This window comes from Emys orbicularis, chromosome 1, assembly GCF_028017835.1.
Source record: "Emys orbicularis isolate rEmyOrb1 chromosome 1, rEmyOrb1.hap1, whole genome shotgun sequence".
In the NCBI taxonomy this organism is placed as follows: domain Eukaryota; kingdom Metazoa; phylum Chordata; order Testudines; family Emydidae; genus Emys; species Emys orbicularis.
Window position 1 is genome coordinate 104,715,300 of NC_088683.1, and position 23,101 is coordinate 104,738,400.

Below are 23,101 nucleotides of genomic sequence, written 5' to 3' on the forward strand. Positions count from 1 at the left end.
GCGTGTGGGGCAGGAAACTGCGCCCTGTAGGACTGTGCTCCCTGCAGCAGTTACTGATCGGTGGTGGCGTGTAAGAAACTCCTGTTGTAAAAAACTGCTACCTGAGGTAGCAAATTCCTACAGATAGCAACTTGTGCCCTGAACTCATGGCAGGACAAAGTATTATCATAGACTCGCAGGACTGGAAGGGACCTCGAGAGGTCATCTAGTCCAGTCCCCTGCACTCAAGGCAGGACTAAGGGCTTGGCTACACTTGCAAGTTAAAGCGCATTAAATCAGCCCCGGGCGCCCTAACTCCTGAGGTGTCCACACTGGCAAGGCACATAGAGCGCCTGGACTCCGCGGCTGGAGCGCCCCAGTAATCCACCTCCTTGAGAAGCATAATGCTTGCTGTGCCCCGGCTGGAGCGCCGCAGCGCCAGTGTGGATGCCCTGGTCTATTAATGTGCTCTGATCGGCCTCCAGAAGTGACCCACAATGCCTGTTCTAGCCACTCTGGTCATCACTTTGAACTCTACTGCCCTGCCCTCAGATGACCAACTGTCAGACCCGCCCTTTAAATTCTCTGGGAATTTTGAAAATCCCATTCCTGTTTGCTCAGCCAGGCATGGAGTGCTCTCAGCGCATCTTTCCAGGTGACCATGCCTTCACGCGCCAGGCGATCCCCAGTATGGAGCAATGGCGAGGTGCTGGACCTCATCAGTGTTTGCAGGGAGGAAGCTGTCCAGTCCCAGCTGTGCTCCAGCCGTAGGAATTACAATACCTTCAGGCAGATATCAAGGGACATGATGGAAAGGGGCCATGACCGGGACACACTGCAGTGCAGGTTTAAAGTGAAGGAGCTGCGGAATGCCTACTGCAAAGAGCGCGAGGCAAACTGCTGCTCAGGTGCTGCCCCCACGACCTGCTGTTTCTACAAAGAGCTGAACGCAATACTTGGGGGCGACCCCACCTCCACTCCGAAGACCACCATGGACACTTCAGAGGCCAGTTCAACAAGGCAGGAGGAGGAAAGTGGGAGTGGGGATGCTGAGGAGGAGGGGGACAGCCCGGCATCCCTAGATGCATGCAGCCAGGAGCTGTTTTCAAGCCAGGAGGAAGGTAGCCAGTCGCAGCAGACGGTGCTTGGGGAAGAACAAACAGCAGAGGAGGTGCCCGGTAAGTGGCTTTTATTTTGGGAAGGTAGTTGTTCGGTGCGGGCTCTTGGGGTGAGGAAGGTTAGGGCTGCATGCATGCCTAGATGCGGAATAGGGCGTTGATGTGCTCTCTCACATCGCGGTAATCGGCCTCAGTGATCTCTTCAAAGGTCTCATGCAGAAGTTGGGCAATCCACTTGCGCAGGTTCCTTGGCAGAGCTACTGTGCTCCTTGTCCCGTAAGGCTAACATATCCGCACCACTGTGCCGTGACGGGCGGGGGGACCATTGCTGCACACAGGCAAGCTGCATATGGGTCAGGGCGGAAGCTGCATTGTAGTAGAAGACCCTCCCTTGCTTCCCAGGTCACCCTCAGCAGCAAGATATCTTCCAGGACGAACTCATCCTGTGGAAAATGTGGGGACGGTGTTCAGTATAGGGGCCCCCTGCAGCTGTTGGCTCTCCCCAAGGCACAGAACCCCAGAGGACAGTACAGCCATGAAACAATCAGTCCCCCTTGCCCCTGTGCTTACTCACCATTTTGGGGCTCCTGTGGGTTATGTGCGCTTGCTTTGGGATGGGCAATTTCTGCTATTGTGTACACTGTACTTGTCTTTAAGTATGGCCGAATCATTGCTCTGTCTGGTGTGAACAATGCTGCCTCTGTTAAGTGTTGCATTTTGGCTTTACAGATGCAACCTTGAGAACCCAGCCGTCCTTGTTATCAACGTCCGAAAGACTCCAAAGAATTAGGAAGCGTCCGCAAAGAAGCAAAGAGGACCTGCTGCATGACTTAATGAAAATCAAAAAGTGCAGGAGTGGCGGGAGAGTGAAAGGAGGCTCTGCCAACAGAATGTGGATTGCCGACACCAAAGCATGGAGCGGCTGCTAAGCATCATGGAGCGCCAAGCGGACTTGATACAGGCACTCGTAGCAATGCAGACAGAGCACTTCCCTGCCCCCCCCCCCAGCTCTTGTCCCAAAACTCTTTCCCTTGTGCTCCCATGTCACCGCCAACCCACTTTCCCCAACATCCGGGTTCTTATAGCCACCAGCTGCCTCCAACACCTGTAGCTTCACCACCCAGCCCTGCAAACTACAACCCTTACCCACTGCACTCAACCCCCATCACCATGCATTTTAGCCAGCCTGAAGTGCAGCACTCATTGCATGGCACTCCAAACAGGAAGGCTGAGTATGATAACAAGACATACGCAAATCTCTTAGGGTATGTCTACACTACGAGGGTATTTCGATTTCACTTAAATCGAATATGTGGAATCGATATTGCAAAGTCGAACTTGTGTGTCCACACTAAGGACAGTAATTCGACTTTGTGAGTCCACAGTAACGGGGAAAGCGTCGACATTGGAAGCGGTGCACTGTGGGCAGCTATCCCACAGTTCCCGCAGTCCCCGCTGCCCATTGGAATTCTGGGTCGAGCCGCCAATGCCTTCTGGGTAAAAAAAAAGGGTCGAGGGTGCTTTTGGGTAATTGTCGTCATCCGTCTGTCACTACCGCCCTCCCTCCCTCCTTGAAAGCGCCGGCGGGAAATCAGTTCGCGCACTTTTCTGGTCAGTGACAGCGCGGACGCCACAGCACTGTGAGCATGGAGCCCGCTGCGACCATCGCTGCAGTTATGGCCGTTGTCAACACCTCGCACCTTATCATCCACCTTTCCCAGAGGCAGATGCTGAGAAATCGGGCGAGGAGGCTACGGCAGCGCGGTGAGGACCTGAAGTCTGAGAGTGGCACAGACCTGTCACAAAGCACGGGACCCAGCTCCGAGGACATCACGGTGACAATGGGTCATGTGGATGTTGTCGAACGGCGATTCTGGGCACGGGAAACAAGCACGGACTGGGGGGACCGCATAGTGCTGCAGGTCTGGGACGAATCCCAGTGGCTGCGAAACTTTCGCATGCGGAAGGGGACTTTCATGGAACTTTGTGAGTTGCTGTCCCCTGCCCTGAAGCGCAATGACACCCGGATGCGAGCAGCCCTGACTGTCCAGAAGCGAGTGGCCATAGCCCTCTGGAAGCTTGCAACGCCGGACAGCTACCGGTCTGTCGCGAACCAGTTTGGCGTGGGCAAATCTACCATGGGGGTTGTTGTGATGCAAGTAGCCAACGCAATCGTCAAGGTACTGCTCTCAAAGGTAGTGACCCTGGGAAACGTGGAGGTCATCATAGATGGCTTCGCCGCGATGGGATTCCCAAACTGCGGTGGGGCTATAGATGGAACTCACATCCCTATCCTGGGACCGGACCACCAGGCCAGCCAGTACATCAACCGAAAGGGCTACTTTTCAATGGTGCTGCAAGCACTGGTGGACCACAGGGGACGTTTTACCAACATCAACGTTGGATGGCCGGGCAAGGTTCATGACGCTCGCGTCTTCAGGAACTCTGGTCTGTTTAGACGGCTGCAGGAAGGTATTTACTTCCCGGACCACAAAATAACTCTTGGGGATGTGGAGATGCCTACAGTGATCCTTGGGGACCCAGCCTACCCGCTAATGCCCTGGCTCATGAAGCCCTACACTGGCGCCCTGGACACTGAAAAAGAACTCTTCAACTACCGGCTGAGCAAGTGCAGAATGGTGGTGGAGTGTGCTTTTGGACGTCTCAAGGGGAGATGGAGAAGCTTACTCACTCGCTGTGATCTCAGCGAAACCAATATCCCCATTGTTATAGCTGCTTGCTGTGTGCTCCACAATCTGTGTGAGAGCAAGGGGGAGACCTTTATGGCGGGGTGGGAGGTTGAGGCAAATAGCCTGGCATCTGATTACGCCCAGCCAGACAGCCGGGCGATTAGAAGAGCCCAGCGGGACGCGCTGTGCATCCGGGAGGCTTTGAAAGCCAGGTTCCACAGTGAGCAGGGTAACCAGTGACTTTTAAGTTTCTGTACAGAGAAGCTGAACCTGCCCCCGTTTCTTTACCCAGTTAAGGATGACTATCCTCTCCAGTTACAGACCCCCTCCACCCCCTTCCAAAAAAATAAAATCAGTTTTACTTTTGTTATTGAACACCGTTGTCTTTAGTACTGTTTTCGTGGGAATCTTTGAAACCGGGGACGCAGACTGTGGTGGGGAGCGGGTGTAGTGTACTGATGCAAATGATCCTTCTAAACTCCAGGAATGACAGGATTCACAGTGGCGGACTGGTTGTTTCAACGGAGCCTGCCAGCCCTCCTGAGTGGGACTGTGTGTATGTGGGGGCTATGTGACTTTATGGCAGGGGGAGGAGGGTTACAGATCCCCTGCTGCGTGGCTCTGTGATCCAGGACAAGGACCGCTGCATACGATCTGTAACTGCCCTCCCCCGCCACAAAGTCACAGAGCAACTAACCCCCCCCCACCCCCCACAGAACATGAAAACCATCTCCCAGACTGACCAGGGTAACTAGTCACTGCACTGTGTATGTGCCCTGCTGCTGGACCTGCCCCCGCCTCTGTACCCTGCTAAAGGTGACTGTCCTGTCCAATTACCAAGCCCCTTCCCCCCCTTCAGACAGACTCTCCCTCAAAAGAGCCAGACTGAAACAGTAATGAACAGAAACGTATTTTTTATTAACAACCAGACAGGAAACTGGGGGGTGAAAGTTGGACGGGGGCTTGGGTGAGGCGGGCAGGAAAGGACTTTTCAAATTTTGTGGAATGACAGCCTTCTGGTGCTTGAGCAGTCTGCAGGGGTGGAGTGAGAGTTTTCACGGACTCTGCCGCCCCTCCTTCTTTGGACTTTGGGCGAGGGGGGTATGGGACTTGGTGGCGGGGGAGGGCGGTTACTGATAGACTGCAGCGGGGCTCTGTCCTCCTGCCTCCGTTCCTGCAGAACATCAACAAGGCGCCGGAGCGTGTCCGTTTGCTCCCTCAGAAGTCCAAGCAGCGTTTGAGTCGCCTGCTGGTCTTCCTGCCGCCACCTCTCCTCACGGTCCATGTGTGTCCGGTGCATTTGGGACAAATTCTCCCTCCACTGGTTCTGCTGTGCTGCCTGGGCTCGGGAGCAGCCCATTAGTTCTGAGAACATGTCCTCTCGCGTCTTCTTCTTCCTCCGCCTAATGTGCACTAGCCTCTGGGAGTGTGATGCCAGGCTGGGTTGGGAGACAGTCGCAGATGTGGCTGTGGGAATGAGGAAAAGGCAGTGAATTCCTCCAAAACATAAATGTAGTTGTGAATCAAGAACATAGTCTTTCTCTGTGAACAAGACCATGAACCACACCTATCACATGCGCACTCAGGACAAGGTCGAATTTTCGAACCTCGCCTTCAGTGCCTGGGCTTTTGCACTGCCGATCTGGGAAGCGGGGCAGGACACGGTACTCTCTGTAGCAGGCAAACATGGTAAGCCGTAGATTTGTGGCTGCTTAAAACTTTAGGAGTACCACTGGCCTCCTTTCACATTGAAAGCAATGCCAGTCTCTGCTGCCAGCAATCGGCCAAGCAGGAACTCTGGCCCTGTCCCACTCCCTCGCGGATGTGCCAGGGAAAGATCCCTGGATGCTGGCCCTCTCCCGCCCCCACCGCGTGGCTGTAAACCAGCGGTCACAGTTCTGTAAAGGAACTTGTTGCAAGCAGTCCCAATACTAACAGTCCCCTACCTAATTCAAAGCAGGTTGTCATGAGCGACATTACTCTCATGAGGATCCCGGACACCGAGATCCAACGGATGCTTCGAGAAAGCCTGCAGAGACCGGGGCCCTATGCCGCCATGCTATGCAAGGCACTGATACCAGAGTACCTGCTTGTCTCCTGGCGCGGGAATGTCTCGTACTTCGGAGGACCAAGTAAAGCCGCTCTCCCCAGGAACCTGATGAACAGGCTATCCCATTACCTGCAGGAGAGCTTTGTGGAGATGTCCATGGAGGATTACTGCTCTATCCCCGGCCATATAGACAGGATTCTAATATAGCTGCAGTAGCAGGGACTAAAGAGTGGAGCAGCTTGGGCAGCACAATCATGCACAACCGGACACTGTTTGATTTTTTTTAAATAGTTGTTACTGATTACTTAAGCACCCAAGGGGAAGAAATCATGATTCACAGATTGTTCTTAGTCTTAATATTCAAGTTTTGTAAAAAATAAAGGTTTATATGTTTAAAGCACTTACCGCTTGATCCTTCCCCTGAATCTGTGTCCGGGTTAGATGCTGGGGACGGTTGGTAGGGGATCTCTGTAAGGGTGATGAAGAGCTCCTGGCTGCTTGGTAAGCGCTGTCAACTGCCTCGTCCTCCTCATCTCCTTCCTCATCTTCCCCGTCCGCTAACATGTCCGAGGAACCGGCCGTGGACAATATCCCATCCTCAGAGTCCACGGTCAGTGGTGGGGTAGTGGTGGCGGCCGCACCAAGGATGGAATGCAGTGCCTCGTAGAAACGGGATGTGTGGGGCTGGGATCCGGAGCGTCCGTTTGCCTCTTTGGTCTTCTGGTAGCCTTGTCTTAGCTCCTTGATTTTCACGCGGCACTGCGTTGCATCCCGGCTGTATCCTCTCTCTGCCATGGCTTTCGAGATCTTCTCATAGATCTTTGCGTTCCGTCTTTTGGAGCGCAGCTCGGAAAGCACGGACTCATCGCCCCACACAGCGATGAGATCCAAGACTTCCCGATCAGTCCATGCTGGGGCCCTCTTTCTATTCTGGGATTGCACGGCCATCTCTTTTGGAGAGCTCTGCATCGTTGCCAGTGCTGCTGAGCTCGCCACGCTGTCCAAACAGGAAATGAGATTCAAACTGCCCAGACAGGAAAAGGAATTCAAATTTTCCCGGGGCTTTTCCTGTGTGGCTGGTCAGAGCATCCGAGCTCGGACTGCTGTCCAGAGCGTCAACAGAGTGGTGCACTGTGGGATAGCTCCCGGAGCTATTACCATCGATTTCCATCCACACCAAGCCTAATTCGATATGGCCATGTCGAATTTAGCGCTACTCCCCTCGTTGGGGAGGAGTACAGAAGTCGAATTTAAGAGCCCTCTATGTCGAACTAAATAGCCTCGTGGTGTGGACGGGTGCAGGGTTAATTCAATTTAACGGCGCTAAATTCGACATAAACGCCTAGTGTAGACCAGGCCTTATTGTCCCGTTCCCCATCCTCTTCCCTCATCCCACACAGCACAGATTTGTCATGCCCTTTCTGTTTCCCAAACAGTTGTGTTTCTTTTCAATAAATGAATTCTTTGGCTTTGAAAACATTCTTTATTATTGCATTAAGTAAAAGATACCATAGCTCAGGAAAGCAACAGGCACTGCAAGTCAGTGCATCATACGTAGCAAACACACATTACTGGTGGCTTTCAACATCAAATTGCTCCCTCAAGGCATCCCTAATCCTTACAGCCCCGTGCTGGGCCCCTCTAATAGCCCTGCTCTCTGGCTGTTCAAATTCAGCCTCCAGGTGTTGAACCTCCGAAGTCCATGCCTGAGTGAAGCTTTCACCCTTCCCTTCACAAATGTTATGGAGGGTACAGCACGCGAATATAACCCCAGGGATGTTGTCATCGGACAAGTCCAGCTTCCCATACAGACAGCGCCAGTGGCCCTTTAAACGGCCAAAAGCACACTCCACAGTCATTCTGCACCGACTCAGCCTGTTGTTGAACCGCTCCTTGCTGCTGTCAAGGCTCCCTGTGTAGGGTTTCATGAGCCATGGCATTAAAAGGTAAGCGGGGTCTTCAGTGGGCATTTCGACTTCCCCTACGGTGATCTTCTGGTCTGGGAAGAAAGTCACGGCTTGCAGCTTCCTGAACAGGCCTGTGTTCCGAAAGATGCATGCGTCATGCACCTTTCCGGACTAGCCTGCATTAATGTCAATGAAACGCCCACAGTGATCTGGAGAACCATAGCACCTGGAGAACCATAGAGAAATACCCCTTCCGATTAACATACTCGGATCCTAGGTGGGGTGGTGCCAGAATTGGAATGTGTGTCCCACCTATCACCCCTCCACAGTTAGGGAAACCCATTTGTGCAAAGCCAGCCACAATGTCACGCACGTTACCCAGAGTCACGGTTCTTCTGAGCAGGATGCGATTAATGGCCCTGCAAACTTGCATCAACACGATTCCAAGAGTCGACTTTCCCATGCCAAACTGGTTAGCGACCGATTGGTAGCTGTCTGGAGTTGCCAGCTTCCAGATTGCAATAGTCACTCACTTCTCCACTGGCAGGGAAGCTCTCAATCTCGTGTCCTTGTGCCGCAGGGTGGGGGCAAGCTCAGCACACAGTCCCATGAAAGTGGCTTTTCTCATCCGAAAGTTCTGCAGCCACTGCTCGTCATCCCAGACTTGCATTATGATGTGATCCCACCACTCAGTGCTTGTTTCCTGAGCCCAAAAGCGGCGTTCCACTGTGGGGAGGCACGTCCATGAGTGCCACAAACATTCTCGTGTCGTATGCGTTACGCGATTCGACATCATCATCGGACTCCTCACTGTCAGTTTGTAGCTTAAGGAGTAACTCGACTGCAATTCGTGACGGGCTGGCAAGACCCATCAACATATTCCTCACAAGTTCAGGATCCATTCCCGCAGACCAAAAGGGAAGACAGAGCGCGCAGTACAAAAAACATTGAAAGATGGTGCCAAATGTGGACGGAAGCACAGGGATTGCTGGGATCTGAAGCGATGTATCACGGGGCATTGGGACAGGACCCAGAATGCCCCGCACACACCCCTGCCTCCTTCCCACAAGCCACAGCACCAGAATGGGGAGAGGTGCTCTGTGGGATAGCTGCCCATAATGCGCCATTCCCAATGCCGCTGCAAGTGCCGCAAATGTGGCTAGGCCAGTGCACTTGCAGCTGACAGTGTGAACACGCTGCCGCGCTTTCCCTGCTGCAGTCTCCGAGGGCTGATTTAATTCACAGCGCTCTACATCTGCAAGTGTAGCCATGCCCTAAGTATTGTCTAGACCATCCCTGGCAGGTGTTTGTCCAACCTGCTCTTAAAAATCCCCAATGATGGAGATTCCACAATCTCCCTAGGCAATTTATTCCAGTGCTTAACCACTCTGACAGTTGGGCAGTTTTTCCTAATGTCCAACCTAAACCGCCCTTGCTGCAATTTAAACCCATTGCTTCTTGTCCTATCCTCAGGGGCTAAGAAGAACAATTTTTCTCCCTCCTCCTTATAACAACCTTTTATGTACTTGAAAACTGTTATCATGTCCCCTCTCAGTCTTCTCTTCTCCAGACTAAACAACCCCATTTTTTTCAATCTTCCCTCATAGGTCATGTTTTCTAGACCTTTAATCATTTTTGTTGCTCTTCTCTGGACTTTCTCCAATTTGTACACATCTTTCCTAAATGTGGTGCTCCAAACTGGACACAATACTCCAGTTGAGGCCTAATCAGCACGGAGTTGAGTGGAAGAATTACTTCTCGTGTCTTGCTTATGACACTCCTGCTAATACATCCCAGGATTATGTTCCCTTTTTTTTGCAGCAGTGTTACACTGTTGACTCATATTTAGCTTGTGATCCACTATGGCCCCCAGATCCCTTTCCACAGTACTCCTTCCTAGGATGCCATTTCCTATTTTGTATTTGTGCAACTGATTGTTCCTTCCCAAATGGAGTACTTTGCATTTGTCCTTATTGAATTTCATCCTATTTACTTCAGACCATTTCTCCAGTTTGTCCAGATCATTTTGAATTTTAACCCTATCTTCCAAAGCACTTGCAACCCCTCCCAGCTTGGTATCATCTGCAAACTTTATAAGTGTACTCGCTATGCCATTATCTAAATCATTGATGAAGATATTGAACAGAACTGGACCCAGAACCAATCCCTGCAGGATCCCATTCGTTATGCCCTTCCAGCATGACTGTGAACCACTGATAACTACTCTCTGGGAACGATTTTCCAATTTTCCAACCAGTTATGCAACCACCGTATAGTAGCTCCATCTAGGTTGTATTTCCCTAGTTTGTTTATGAAAAGGTCATGCGACACAGTATCAAAAGCCTTACTAAAGTCAAGATATACCACATCTACTGCTTCCCCCCATCCACAAGGCTTGTTACCCTGTCAAAGAAAGCTATCAGGTTGGTTTGACATGATTTGTTCTTGACAAATGCATGCTGACTGTGATTTATCACCTTATTATCTTCTAGGTATTTGCAAATTGATTGCTTAATTACTTGCTCCATTATCTTTCCGGGTACAGAAGTTTAGCCGACTGGTCTCTAATTCCCCGGGTTGTCTTTATTTCCCTTTTTATAGATGGGCACTATATTTGCCCTTTTCCAGTCTTCTGGAATGTCTCCTGTCTTCCATGACTTTTCAAAGATAATTGCTAATGGCTCAGATATCTCCTCAGTCAGCTCCTTGAGTATTCTAGGATGCATTTCATCAGGTCCTGATGATCATCAACTAGGACCATTCCTGACACGTGTTTGTCCAACCCACTCTTAAAAATCTCCACTGATGGAGATTCTCTTCCCTACGCAATTTATTCCAGTGCTTAACCACCCTGACCATTAGGAAGTTTTTCCTAATATCCAACCTAAACCGCCCTTGCTGTAATTTAAGCCCATTGCTTCTTGTCCTATCCTGAGAGGTTAAGGAGAATGATTCTTCTCCCTCCTCCTTGGAACAACCTTTTATGTACTTGAAAACGGTTAACATGTTTCGATCTTCCCTCATAGGTTATTTTTTCTAGAGCTTTAATCATTTTTGTTGCTCTTCTCTGGACTTTCTCCAATTTGTACACATCTTTCTTGAAATGTGGTGCCCAGAACTGGACACAATACTCCAGCTGAGGCCTAATCAGCACGGAGTTGAGTGGAAGAATTACTTCTCGTGTCTTGCTTATGACACTCCTGCTAATACATCCCAGGATTATGTTCCCTTTTTTTTGCAGCAGTGTTACACTGTTGACTCATATTTAGCTTGTGATCCACTATGGCCCCCAGATCCCTTTCCACAGTACTCCTTCCTAGGATGCCATTTCCTATTTTGTATTTGTGCAACTGATTGTTCCTTCCCAAATGGAGTACTTTGCATTTGTCCTTATTGAATTTCATCCTATTTACTTCAGATTATTTCTCCAGTTTGTCCAGATCATTTTGAATTTTAACCCTATCTTCCAAAGCACTTGCAACCCCTCCCAGCTTGGTATCATCTGCAAACTTTATAAGTGTACTCGCTATGCCATTATCTAAATCATTGATGAAGATATTGAACAGAACCGGACCCAGAACCGATCCCTGCAGGACCCCACTGGTTATGCCCTTCCAGCATGACTGTGAACCACTGATAACTATTCTCTGGGAACGGTTTTCCAACCAGTTTTGCACTCACCTTATTGTAGCTCTATCTAGGTTGCATTTCCCTAGTTTGTTTATGAGAAAGTCATGCAACACAGTATCAAAAACTTTGCTAAAGTCAAGATATACCAAGTCGACCACTTCCCCCCATCCACCCTGTCAAAGAAAGCTATCAGGTTAGTTTGACACAATATGTTCTTGACAAATCCATGCTGACTGTTACTTATCACCTTATTTTCTTCTAGATGTTTGCAAACTGATTGCTTAATTATTTGCTCCATTATCTTTCTGGGTACACAAGTTAAGATGACTGGTCTGTAATTTCCCAGGTTGTCCTTATTTCCCTTTTTATAGATTGGCACTATAATTGCCCTTTCCCAATCTTCTGGAATCTCTCCCATCTTCCATGACTTTTCAAAGATAATTGCTAATGGCTCAGATATCTCCTCAGTCAGCTCCTTGAGTATTCTAGGACACATTTCATCAGGCCCTGGTGACTTGAAGACGTCTAATCTGTCTAAGTAATTTTTAACTTGTTTTTTTCCTATTTTTGCCTCGAATCCTACCTCATTATCATTGGCATTCACTATGTTAGACATCCAATCACCACCAACCTTCTTGGTGAAAACCGAAACAAAGAAGTCATTAAGCACCTCTGCCATTTCCACATTTTCTGTTATTGTTTTTTCCCCCTCATTGAGTAATGGGCCTTGCTGTCCTTGGTCTTCCTCTTGCTTCTAACGTATTTGTAGAATGTTTTCTTATTACCCTTTATGCCTCTAGCTAGTGTGATCTCGTTTTGTGCCTTGGCCTTTCTAATTTTGTCCCTACATACTTGTGTTATTTGTTTATATTCATCCTTTGTAATTTGACCTAGTTTCCACTTTTTGTAGGACTCGTTCTTGATTTTTAGATCATTGAAGAGCTCCTGGTTAAGCCAGGGTGGTCTCTTGCCATACTTCTTATCTTTCCTACGCAGTGGTATAGTTTGCTCTTGTGCTGTTAATGTCTCTTTGAAAAACTGCCAATTGTCTTCAATTGCTTTTCCCCTTAGGGTACGTCTTCACTACCCGCCGTATTGGCGGGTAGCAATCGATTTATCCGGGATCGATATATCGTGTCTCGTTAAGACGCGATATATCGATCCCCGAACGCGCTCACCATCGACTCCGGAACTCCACCAGAGCAAGCGGCGGTAGCGCAGTCGACGGGGGAGCTGCAGCCGTCGATCCCGCGCCGTGTGGACCCCAGGTAATTCGATCCAAGATACTTTGACTACGCTATTCGCGTAGCTGAAGTTGCGTATCTTAGATCGATTCCCCCCCCCCAGCGTAGACCAGCCCTTAGACTTGCTTCCCATGGGATGTTACCTACCAACTCCCTGAGTTTGCTAAAGTCTGCCTTCTTGAAATCCATTATCTTTATTTTGCTGTTCTCCCTCCTACCATTCCTTAGACGCATGAACTCTATCATTTCATGATCACTTCCAACAAACCTGCCTTCCACTTTCAAATTCTCAACCAGTTCCTCCCTATTTGTCAAAATCAAATCTAGTAGCTTTCTCCACCTTCTGAAATAAAAAATTGTCTCCAATACATTCCAAGAACTTGTTGGATAATCTCCGCCCTGCTGTGTTATTTCCCCAATAGATGTCTGGGTAATTGAAGTCCCCCATCACCACCAAGAACATAAGGTTGTTCTTATTTGCTGACTTGTCCTACTTTGCAAAAAAATGGTATATAATGTAGCTAATTCCTACAGATAGCAGTTTCTTACACTATTGGATGTGTGAAACTGCTATCTGTAGGAATGTGCTACCTGTAGCGGTGCTATATGGTAACTAATTCCTACAGATAGCAGTTTCTTACACTATAGGGTGTGTGAAATCGTTATATGTAGGAATTTGCTACCTGTAGTAGCAACAGGTCCTACGTTGCTAAAAACTGCTATCTGATGTAGTTTCTCATACTCTGGGGTGTGTGAAACTGCTATTGGTAGGAATTTGCTACCTATAGCAGGGAGAGGTAGTGAATTGTTACCATTAGCTGTTACTGATACATATGGTTGTTCTTATGTGCTGTCTTGTCCTAATTTGCTAAAACTTGACAGTGGCGTGGGATGGAAGCATAAAGCGTTCAGCTTCCAAATGACCCTGCCTGGATTCATGTTAGCGGAACACGAGACATGTGGAGGATAATTTAAACTCTTAATTTCATTAGGGTTCACCTTCAATATACTTCTAAGCTGGTGCGATCTCTGACCATTACAGTTCATCAGCTCAGCAGGCAGGCACAGGCAGCAATGCACTTGTCCTGTTGCCTTGACTGAGAAAGGTTTCTGATCAAAGGGAGTGTAGATTCCAGCAAGCTCCTGGAATAATATCTCATTGGAGTAGAAAGGGCTTGTTCAGAAAGAGATTTTGAAGTTTGTAGGGTAAAGATGAGCCAGATGGGTTTGTCTCCATGCAGCTATATTTTATTTTCTGGGGGCTGGGTAGAAAGGAGAGAGAAGTATTTTGGATTTCCGATTTCCCTTACTGAGGACCATCTATGCTCAGCTGAATTTTTTCCTGGGAGAAGCAGTTCCTATCTATTTATTACAGGGTCAAAATATGGCTGCCATCACACAGAGGCATTAGTGGTGGTGGAGGTGAGAAGAGGGCCAAAAAGTCCTTTCCCTCCCCCAAACACTCCCATGCATGTGGAAGCCATAATGTTGCTGCTGCCTAAATACTCTGATGGCAAATGGGTAGGGGCAGAAGGCACTGCCAGCTATACTGAGCACCCCAGAGGAACCATGCACTGTGTGGAGTGTATGCTGCTACATTTATTCTGTACTGGTGATGGAATCCAAAAGTTGTTGTAAGAATCAAGTCAGTGTACTTTACTTTTTCAGCTGTCTTAAACACTGGATGGCTTTGTATAATGACCCAAATGGTTTCAACAGTAGACTTGTAAGAGAGGCGGCAATTGTGTTTTCTGAATTTAGTAACAAAAGTAACAGGAGTACTTGTGGCACCTTAGAGACTAACAAATTTATTAGAGCATAAGCTTTCGTGGGCTACAACCCACTTCTTCGGATGCATATAGAGTGAAACATATATTGAGGAGATATATATACACACATACAGAGAGCATGAACAGGTGGGAGTTGTCTTACCAAGTCACTTGTTATTTTTGAGGATACAGACTAACACGGCTGCTACTCTGAAACCTGTAACAAAAGTAGTCCACCAGCCTCACTACTTAGATCCATCCCATCTCGGTAGATACTTTCCAAAGCCAATAATAATGGTTGCGGTAATTTTAAGACAACAGCCAAGGATTGCTCATGAGAAAGCCAGTAGATTTTCCCAGGTTGGACTAATTTGAACTTCTGTCCCAATGTATCTTCTATGTTTTCCAAGACATTCAGTCCTTTTGGACTCTTGCTGAAAAAGAGTATAATTAAGACATTAAATTTATAGCTTTTTAAATGCCTTTTGAAGATTCTGCAGCTTCTACTAGTGCTAGTTGGAGTAGATGGCCTCTGCAGTGTGTATTGGAGAGATTAGAGTTACACTTTTCTCTGAGCAAAGCTTGTACTCCACTATGTTTTCCAGAGAAGTTTGCAGCTCAATCAATTGCACAAGCAGCCATCTGTTTGGGGTTCAATTGACAAGCATTTAACTCTTCTAAGATATGGGTTTCAGGTATGCAGTCGATGTGTCTTCTATAACCTGAACATCTAGAATTCATCTACTGACCTACCACTGATATCAAGAAAACATAGGCAGTGACTTAATACTTGACACCCATTTGCATCGGTGCATTTATCAGCCATATATGCACATTTTCTGAATGCAGTGAGAGAGTTCTTCACTTTTTCAACTGCTGAGTCACTGTTGCACTGCATGCTTCTAACCAGTCAGTTGAGTCTCTTGCAGAAAGATAGTGAGCATTTTCTGGTCTTGGTCGGAAACAGTGTCCAACTTCCGGATTAACAAATGACAATGCACTTAACATTGGCCTCCAGTTTGTAGTGTGTGTGTGTGTGTGGTATCTCTTGCTTAAAGAGAAAGTATGATGTGACAGCCATGTTTGTTCGCATAAACTCTGTTGTGTCTCCAGCATTCTTAACAGCCTCATTAAGTACTTTTAAAATTGGCTTTGACAATGACTGGCTTATAAGGCTTTCTGCATGTCGATGCAGTCCAGGGGATTGGTGTTTTGCAGCCTTTTCACACAGTTTGTCAGTATTGGCTTTGCTGATCAGTCTGGCAAACCAAGCTCCTCCACTTTTACTATATAAATCCATGGTATGCTCACATCTTGAATAGTGTGTGCAGTCCTGGTCGCCCCATCTCAAAAAAGATAAATTGGAGTTGGAAAAGGTACAGAGAAGGGCAACTAAAATGATTAGGCATATGGAACAGCTTCCATATGAGGAAAGATTAAAAAGACTGGGGGACTTTCAGGCTTAGACAAGACTACTATAGGGTGGATATAAAATCTTGACTGGTGTGGAGAAAGTGAAAAGCTCCCTCACATAACACAAGAACTGGGGGTCACCCAATGACATTAATAGGCAGCAGGTTTAAAAAAAACAAAAGGAAGTCTTCACACAACATACAGTCAATATGTGGAACTTTTTGCCAGGGGCTGTTGTGAAGGTCAAACTAGAACAGGATTAAAAAAAGAACTAGATAAGTTCATGGAGGATATGTCCATTAATGTCTATTAGCCAGGATGGGCAGGGATGCAACACCGTGCTCTGAGAGCCTCTGTTTGCCCGAAGCTGGGAGTGGACGACAGGGGATGGATCACTCAATAATTGCCCTGTTCTGTTAATTCCCTTTGAAGTACCTGGCACTGGCCACTGGCGGAAGACAGAATACTGGGCTAGATGGACCATTGGTCTGACGCAATATGGCCATTCTTATGTTCTTATGTAAAAATTAATTATAATAAAAATGGTTAGTATAGAAACTCCAAACACCAGCCAAAATTGATCACTTGGGCAACACAGCTCTCTGTCTGCTGGATACCTAGGCAGAGTAGGTGAGTTCATGTAAATACAATCTGGTCCTGAAGCCTTCCCCCAACCCGTCTCATCATTGGCAGTCAGGGGAGAGCTCATTCAAACTGTGACGGTGTACCCCATAAGGCTTCATGGGAATATGCTTATGAATGTATATATGATATAACTGGAATATGTTTTATGCTACATATGCCATGTAACATATCTATGTAAAGGTTATGATCTACTGAATACATTCCTCCTATTTGTATGCATGTATCATTTTTGTACTTGAAGTTAGGAATATTGGCTGTATACTTGCTTGATTTCTATTGAGAAAGGAATGTGCAAATTAAGTGCCCAATCAAGAACCACTTAAGCCAACAATGAACTCAAAGACGCCAATCCACATCGGAGCTTTCCCAGAAATGTGGCTTGGCTGGTAAGAAACTCAGTCATGCATGGACATGTGACTTGCCCATGTGACTCCAAAACTCCATCTTGGAGCTAGACTCTGCATAGGAGAGAGGAGGGGGTCTCCACCCACAAGAGACAGTCTACTTAAACCCCTGGGAGACCCCCTCCATTTGGTCTTCAGCTGGCTAAAGACCAAACGTTTCAAACCTATTATACTTTTTCAGGTACAAGTATTTTATCATACATTGTATATGCTTTTAAAGTGTGTATTAATATTTCAATTTAAATTCAAATTTCCAACCAATGACAAAATTGGCAACACTGTTGTAACTAGTTGACTACTGGGGGGGGGGTGTTGGGGAAATTCAGGGCAGGGGGTGTACAGCCCCCTCAGGGGGTGTAGGGAAGGCCCGGTTTCACTGAGTTAAGTCACCTGTTGCAGCACCTCAGTAGGTTACATCAAAGAGGAGCTGCAGTGACTAGACCAGGGGTTGGCAACCGGCGGCACGCGTGCCAAAGGCAGCACGCGAGCTGATTTTTAATGGCACTCTGCTGCCAGCCAGAGTCCCGGCCGCCGGCCCCACTCAGCCCACTGCCTGGATGAACGGAACCCTCGGCCGGTTGCGGGCTGAGCGGGGCCAGCGGCCGGGATCCCAGCTGGCAGGAGCCGACAGATAGAACCCCAGACCGGCAGCAGGCTGAGCCACTCAGCCCGCTGATGGTCTGGGATCCTGGCCGCTGGCCCCACTCAGCCTGCTGACAGTCTGGGGTTCCGGCTGCCGGCCCCTTGCCAGCCGGGGTCCCGGCCACTGGCCCAGCTCAGCCCGCTGCTGAACTGGGATACCGGCTGCCGGCCCCGCTCAACCCGCAGCCAGTCTGGGGTTCCGGTCACCGGCCCCCTGCCAGCCAGGGTCCTGGCCACCGGCCCCGCTCAGCCCACTGCCGGCCTGGGATACCAGGCGCTGGCTCTGCTCACCTCGCTGCACTATTTACTTTACATACAATAATAGTTTAGTTATATAATATAGACTTATAGAGAGAGACCTTCTAAAAATGTTAAAATGTATTACTGGCACGTGAAACCTTAAATTACAGTGAATAAATGAAGACTTGGCACCCCACTTCTGAAAGGTTGCATTATGTAAGCGGGGGAATGGTCCCGCTATTGTGGGGAACTTTCCTGGCTTCTGCACTACCCCGGTGAAGTGGGCTAACGAAAGGATCCGAGTCCTCGCTCCCACTTCCTTTACCCAGAGGCCTCCCTGCCCTTGAGGACTCCCCTTCCACTCTCCTGTCTGGCAGAGTCCTCGTAAACCCCGACAAGGCTGGGCCCAGGATTCCTGGGGGGCTTGACCCCCAACCCTGCTGTGGTCACCTAGGACAGGGGCTAGGGTGTCCCCACGCCGGGGTACTCTCTTTGCACTGGGCACCTCCCTGACCCACTGATTAGCCTGCCCACCCTGTCAATCAGGCTGATCTGGAGCATTGGCCTCTCCCCATTGTTCCTGGGGACTGTCAGTCTCAGGCTCCTGATTTGCCATCGACCCTTCCCCTTTTAGTACTGGGAGCAAGCCAATCAAAACACCCCCACTGAATGTTAGTAAGGGGGCAACAGTCCCCTTACATTCCCCCTTGCTAAAATACTGCCACATCCACAATATTCACACCGGTACATCCGGGCCCCATAGTAACAACATATACCCACATCATTTTATATCAACAACCCATTAACAATTATCAAAAGAACATTTAACATATTTAACATTCCACATCTACTTCTTAATACCATACATAACAATATTCATTAAAACACTACATAGAACCAATAACATAATTATCTCTAAGTCTAACAGGAAGTACACCCTTATTAGCCCTCTGCGACCTTCTTAAGACTGGTGGTTCGTTACCCATATTTTCTATTTCCCTATCCTCAGGTAATACTGGGTCAGTTTGAAGGATCTGGCCATTCTCGTTAGGGTTTGGGTTTGCCCCACTCTGTCCCCCTCTGTATTTGGTTTGTGGGACTAGAACCATTTCCCAATTGGTTTCAGCCTCCTCGGGGTGTACTGATCTACGCTTCCTATGGTCCCTGTCTGGACTAAGAGTGCAATATTTCAACTGGTCCCTATGTACTACTCTCTCAGGACCTCCTCGTTCAGGCTTGTTAGCGTACACTGGCAGTTCGGGATTGTTGTGGGTGACCACAGTGTGGGGATTTGGCTTCCATTTGTCCTGTATTTTATTACATCTCCGGCCTCTATGGCTACGAACTGGTACACAGTCACCAGATCTGATGAGAGCCCCACTGGACTTGCTATCATAAGTCCTTTTCCTACTTTGGGCTGTGTCTTTAGTTGTACTGAGAGCAACTTTCCAGGCTGTCTTCAGCCTGTCATGGTGACCTTTGACCTGGTCATCATAATTGGTCACCTCATCCTTAGAAAAGACTTCTTGATGCTTCTCTGGCAACGCCCTTATGTTAGCCACATGTGCAGGAATCAGCCCTTGGCGTGCTGCTTGAACTGGAACTGGCAGTCTCCCATCACATCTTTCTTGAAGAAAGGTAACTCGTCCTCCCTTCTCCCTCGTCACCGGCAGCTCATTTCCTGGTACACAGCTGTGTTCGTCAAGGATCTTCCCTCTCCAAGGAGGAATAATGGTCTTCCGTTTTCTGCCCACTTTAACATTTCCCATATGCCTTGTGGGGCCCAGAGAAAGACTCTGCCTCTCCGCTCGAGCCAGTACTTTACTCAGCACAGCATTCTTCGTAGAATGCTCGTGACAGTTCATCCTCCTGGTCCCTTTTCCTGGTAAGAGTAGCTCCTTCAGCTCACTAATGATGTTCATCCCTAGAATCCCTGGGACTCTTTCTCCTACATGGCTCCCTTTTGAGGCTTTGTCTTTCAGGATGAAGATGCATTTTCCTGGCAGTGTCTGGCCCATATACTCTATGTCTGCTTCAAGGCACCCCACCACTGGGATTGCCAGTCCATTAACAGCTGTTAGACGTACAAACCGTGTGCTGTGCATGGTCAGGTCCTTGTCCTTCAGATATTTTTGAAAATGCGACTCAGTAATGGTGGTGACTTCTGAGCCAGTATCTAACAAACATCTGGTCTTCACCCCTGCTATACATACTTCAGCAGTTAGACAGTCTCCAAATGCTCGCTTACAGAAGTCGCTAGATATGCTGGCACTGCCCACGTTCCTCTCAACACTGTATGCAGAGGGATTTTCTACGAAGGACAGGCCTAGGAATCCTTCTGCCACTGCTTGGCCTTCTACTGTAGATGGACCACTTGCTCCTGGTGCCCCATTGGTTTCGAGTGCCTGGGACTCTGTTCTCCTTCTCAGTGGACATTCTCGGCTAGTATGTCCTGGCCTTTCACAAGTGTAACAAATGTATCTTCCCAGCTCGTCCTTCAGTGGGGCTCTTCGGGATCCCGGTGCCCTTGGATACTTTGGCATACTAATGGGATTTTTTTCTTTCATCAACTCGGTCATCACTTTCAGCATTTCCCCCTGTTGGACCGCCAGTTTTTGGACAGCTTCACTTAAGCTTTCCAATGTTAGCTCTGTTTGAGGCAGGGCCTTTTCCCCAGCAGCTGCATTCACTAGGCCCCCACTTCGTGTATGGGGGTTAGGCTTGGCCGTCTCTGCCACAGGAACTTCCTCTTCTTCTGACCACATAATGGCAGCCTGCATGAGTTCATGGAACTTCTTACTGGGCTCTTCTTTAAACCTCCTTTTCATTTCACGTCGGAGGGAGTCGTCACGGAGCCCCAGCACCAACTGCTCTTTCAGAACCGTATCTGGGTCTGGAACTCGCTGAGGGTCTCGCCGCTCCATTTTGCTCATTCTCTCCTGGAGGTCATATGCGTATGCCCGGACAGTTTCACCAGGCTCCTGCTTTTTCTCAAAAAACTCCTTTAGTCGGGTTCCAATAGGTACCTTGTCTCCATACACTTTTAGGAGGAGTTCAAATACCTTTTTCACATCTTTCTTATCTGCCACTGCCATGAACTTTACTGTGGCCTTGGCCTGGCCCTTGAGGTGCTCCTCTATGAAGTCCACATGATCTTCTTCAGGTACTCTTAGCACACGCAGAGCCGCCTTCACAGACTTGACCCACTCCTCTACTGTAATGTCTCCTGGTCTAGTCGGGAAGCCACCAAACTCCGTGACCTTCCGCTCCCGTGGGACATAAATAGTAGGGGGTTTCTTAGCTTCTGCTGTCTGTTGGTCTATTACTGCCTTGGCCAGCGATAAGGCTTCTCTCTGTTCAGTTCTAGCTTGCTGTAATGCCTCCGCTTGGTCTGATAATCTGCGCTGAAGTTCAGCAAACTGGGTTCGTAGTTCTTCAATTCCAGCCATGGTAGGGTGCTCAACCAGGCCCGGACCGTGCTACTAGAACTTAACCAGAAAACCAATGGGATGGACCCTGTGGATAGGATCCTGTTCGTGACGCCAATTATGTAAGCGGGGGAATGGTCCCGCTATTGTGGGGAACTTTCCTGGCTTCTGCACTACCCCGGTGAAGTGGGCTAACGAAAGGATCCGAGTCCTCGCTCCCACTTCCTTTACCCAGAGGCCTCCCTGCCCTTGAGGACTCCCCTTCCACTCTCCTGTCTGGCAGAGTCCTCGTAAACCCCGACAAGGCTGGGCCCAGGATTCCTGGGGGGCTTGACCCCCAACCCTGCTGTGGTCACCTCGGACAGGGGCTAGGGTGTCCCCACTCCGGGGTACTCTCTTTGCACTGGGCACCTCCCTGACCCACTGATTAGCCTGCCCGCCCTGTCAATCAGGCTGATCTGGAGCATTGGCCTCTCCCCATTGTTCCTGGGGACTGTCAGTCTCAGGCTCCTGATTTGCCATCGACCCTTCCCCTTTTAGTACTGGGAGCAAGCCAATCAAAACACCCCCACTGAATGTTAGTAAGGGGGCAACAGTCCCCTTACACTGACCCCTAGACTAGGCATTCTGATGCCTGTACCTTTAAGAACCCTGCCCTGAGAAGCTTATGTTGAGAGGTACTGTCTGTGGGAGGTGAAATAAAAAAGCCCCTCTGCTCCCCCTACCCTATTTTTTGCCAAACACTGGTGTCTCAGTCCACTGGGGTAACTGTTACCCCTTCTTCCCCTGCCTGTGCTGGGGTTTTACCTCTGGCAATGCCTCACACCTGGGCTTAACTCCATCCCCCTCCATCCCTCCCCTCCCATCCCTGATTTTGCCTTCAGCCCCTATCCTAACCCTGCTTCCAGCTACTTAACCCGCCCGACCAGTCAATTTTCACCCCCTGCTCAGACCCTCCTCTGATTTGCTCCCTTTGCCCCCTTTTTAACCCCTGTAAAAAGCAGTCAGCAGAATCTTATAGCTAATAAGGGCAGGGTGAAGGGCAGCGGCTTCAGCAGATGTTTCTGAGCATGCTCAGTTTGTGTGACCATGCCAAAAAAAAACCCTCTGCTTCCCGCTCCTTACTCTTTTTTTTTTTTGCAAACACTGGTGTCTCACTCCACCGGGGTAACTGTTATCCCCTCTGCCCCTCCTTGTGGCAGGGTTTTACCCTCTGGCAACGCCTCACCCCTGGGCTCAACGCCATCTCCCTCCACCCCGATTTTGCCTTCAGCCTCTATCCTAACTCTGCTTCCAGCTACTTGACCTCCCTGACCAGTCAATTTTCTCCCCCTGCTCAGACCCTGGCCACCCCTCCCTCTGATTTGCCCCCTTTTAACCCCTGTAAAAAGCAGTCAGCAGAATCTTAAGGCTAATAAGTGCAAGGTGAAGGGCAGCGGCTTCAGGAGGTGTTACTGAGCATGCATACAGGAAGCATGCATGCTCAGGGTCAGGACGCGGTGCGCGCAGAATTTAAATTGTGTTTCCTTCTGTAAGCGGGCGGCCTTGCAGATGGCGGCGGAGCTGCGGACGCCTGTGCAAGGACAGAAGCCCGGGGAAAGACAGGTCCTGGACTCGGGTTATGGCTCCAGCATCCACCGGCGTTCGCAGCGCCCGCTGGACTCGCCTGCGGCGGGCGAGGTTGTGGTGGGAAAGTTCTCGCTCTCCGGAGCCGAGTGCGAGTCGGGCCCCAATAGCCCCGAAGCGGCCGCCTTGGACTCAGGCCGCAGTGGACTCGCAGTTACGTCCGGCTGCAGCCTCCTGACGAAGGATGAGGAGCCTGGAGTGCGGGTGGCTTCACCGGAACAGCGTAGCGCAGCTGGTGCCTGTCCGCCGGTGACACATTGCGGTGAGAGTAGGGGGAAGGCAGCAGCTCCTTGGGGGTGACTTTCCAGCTGCCCCC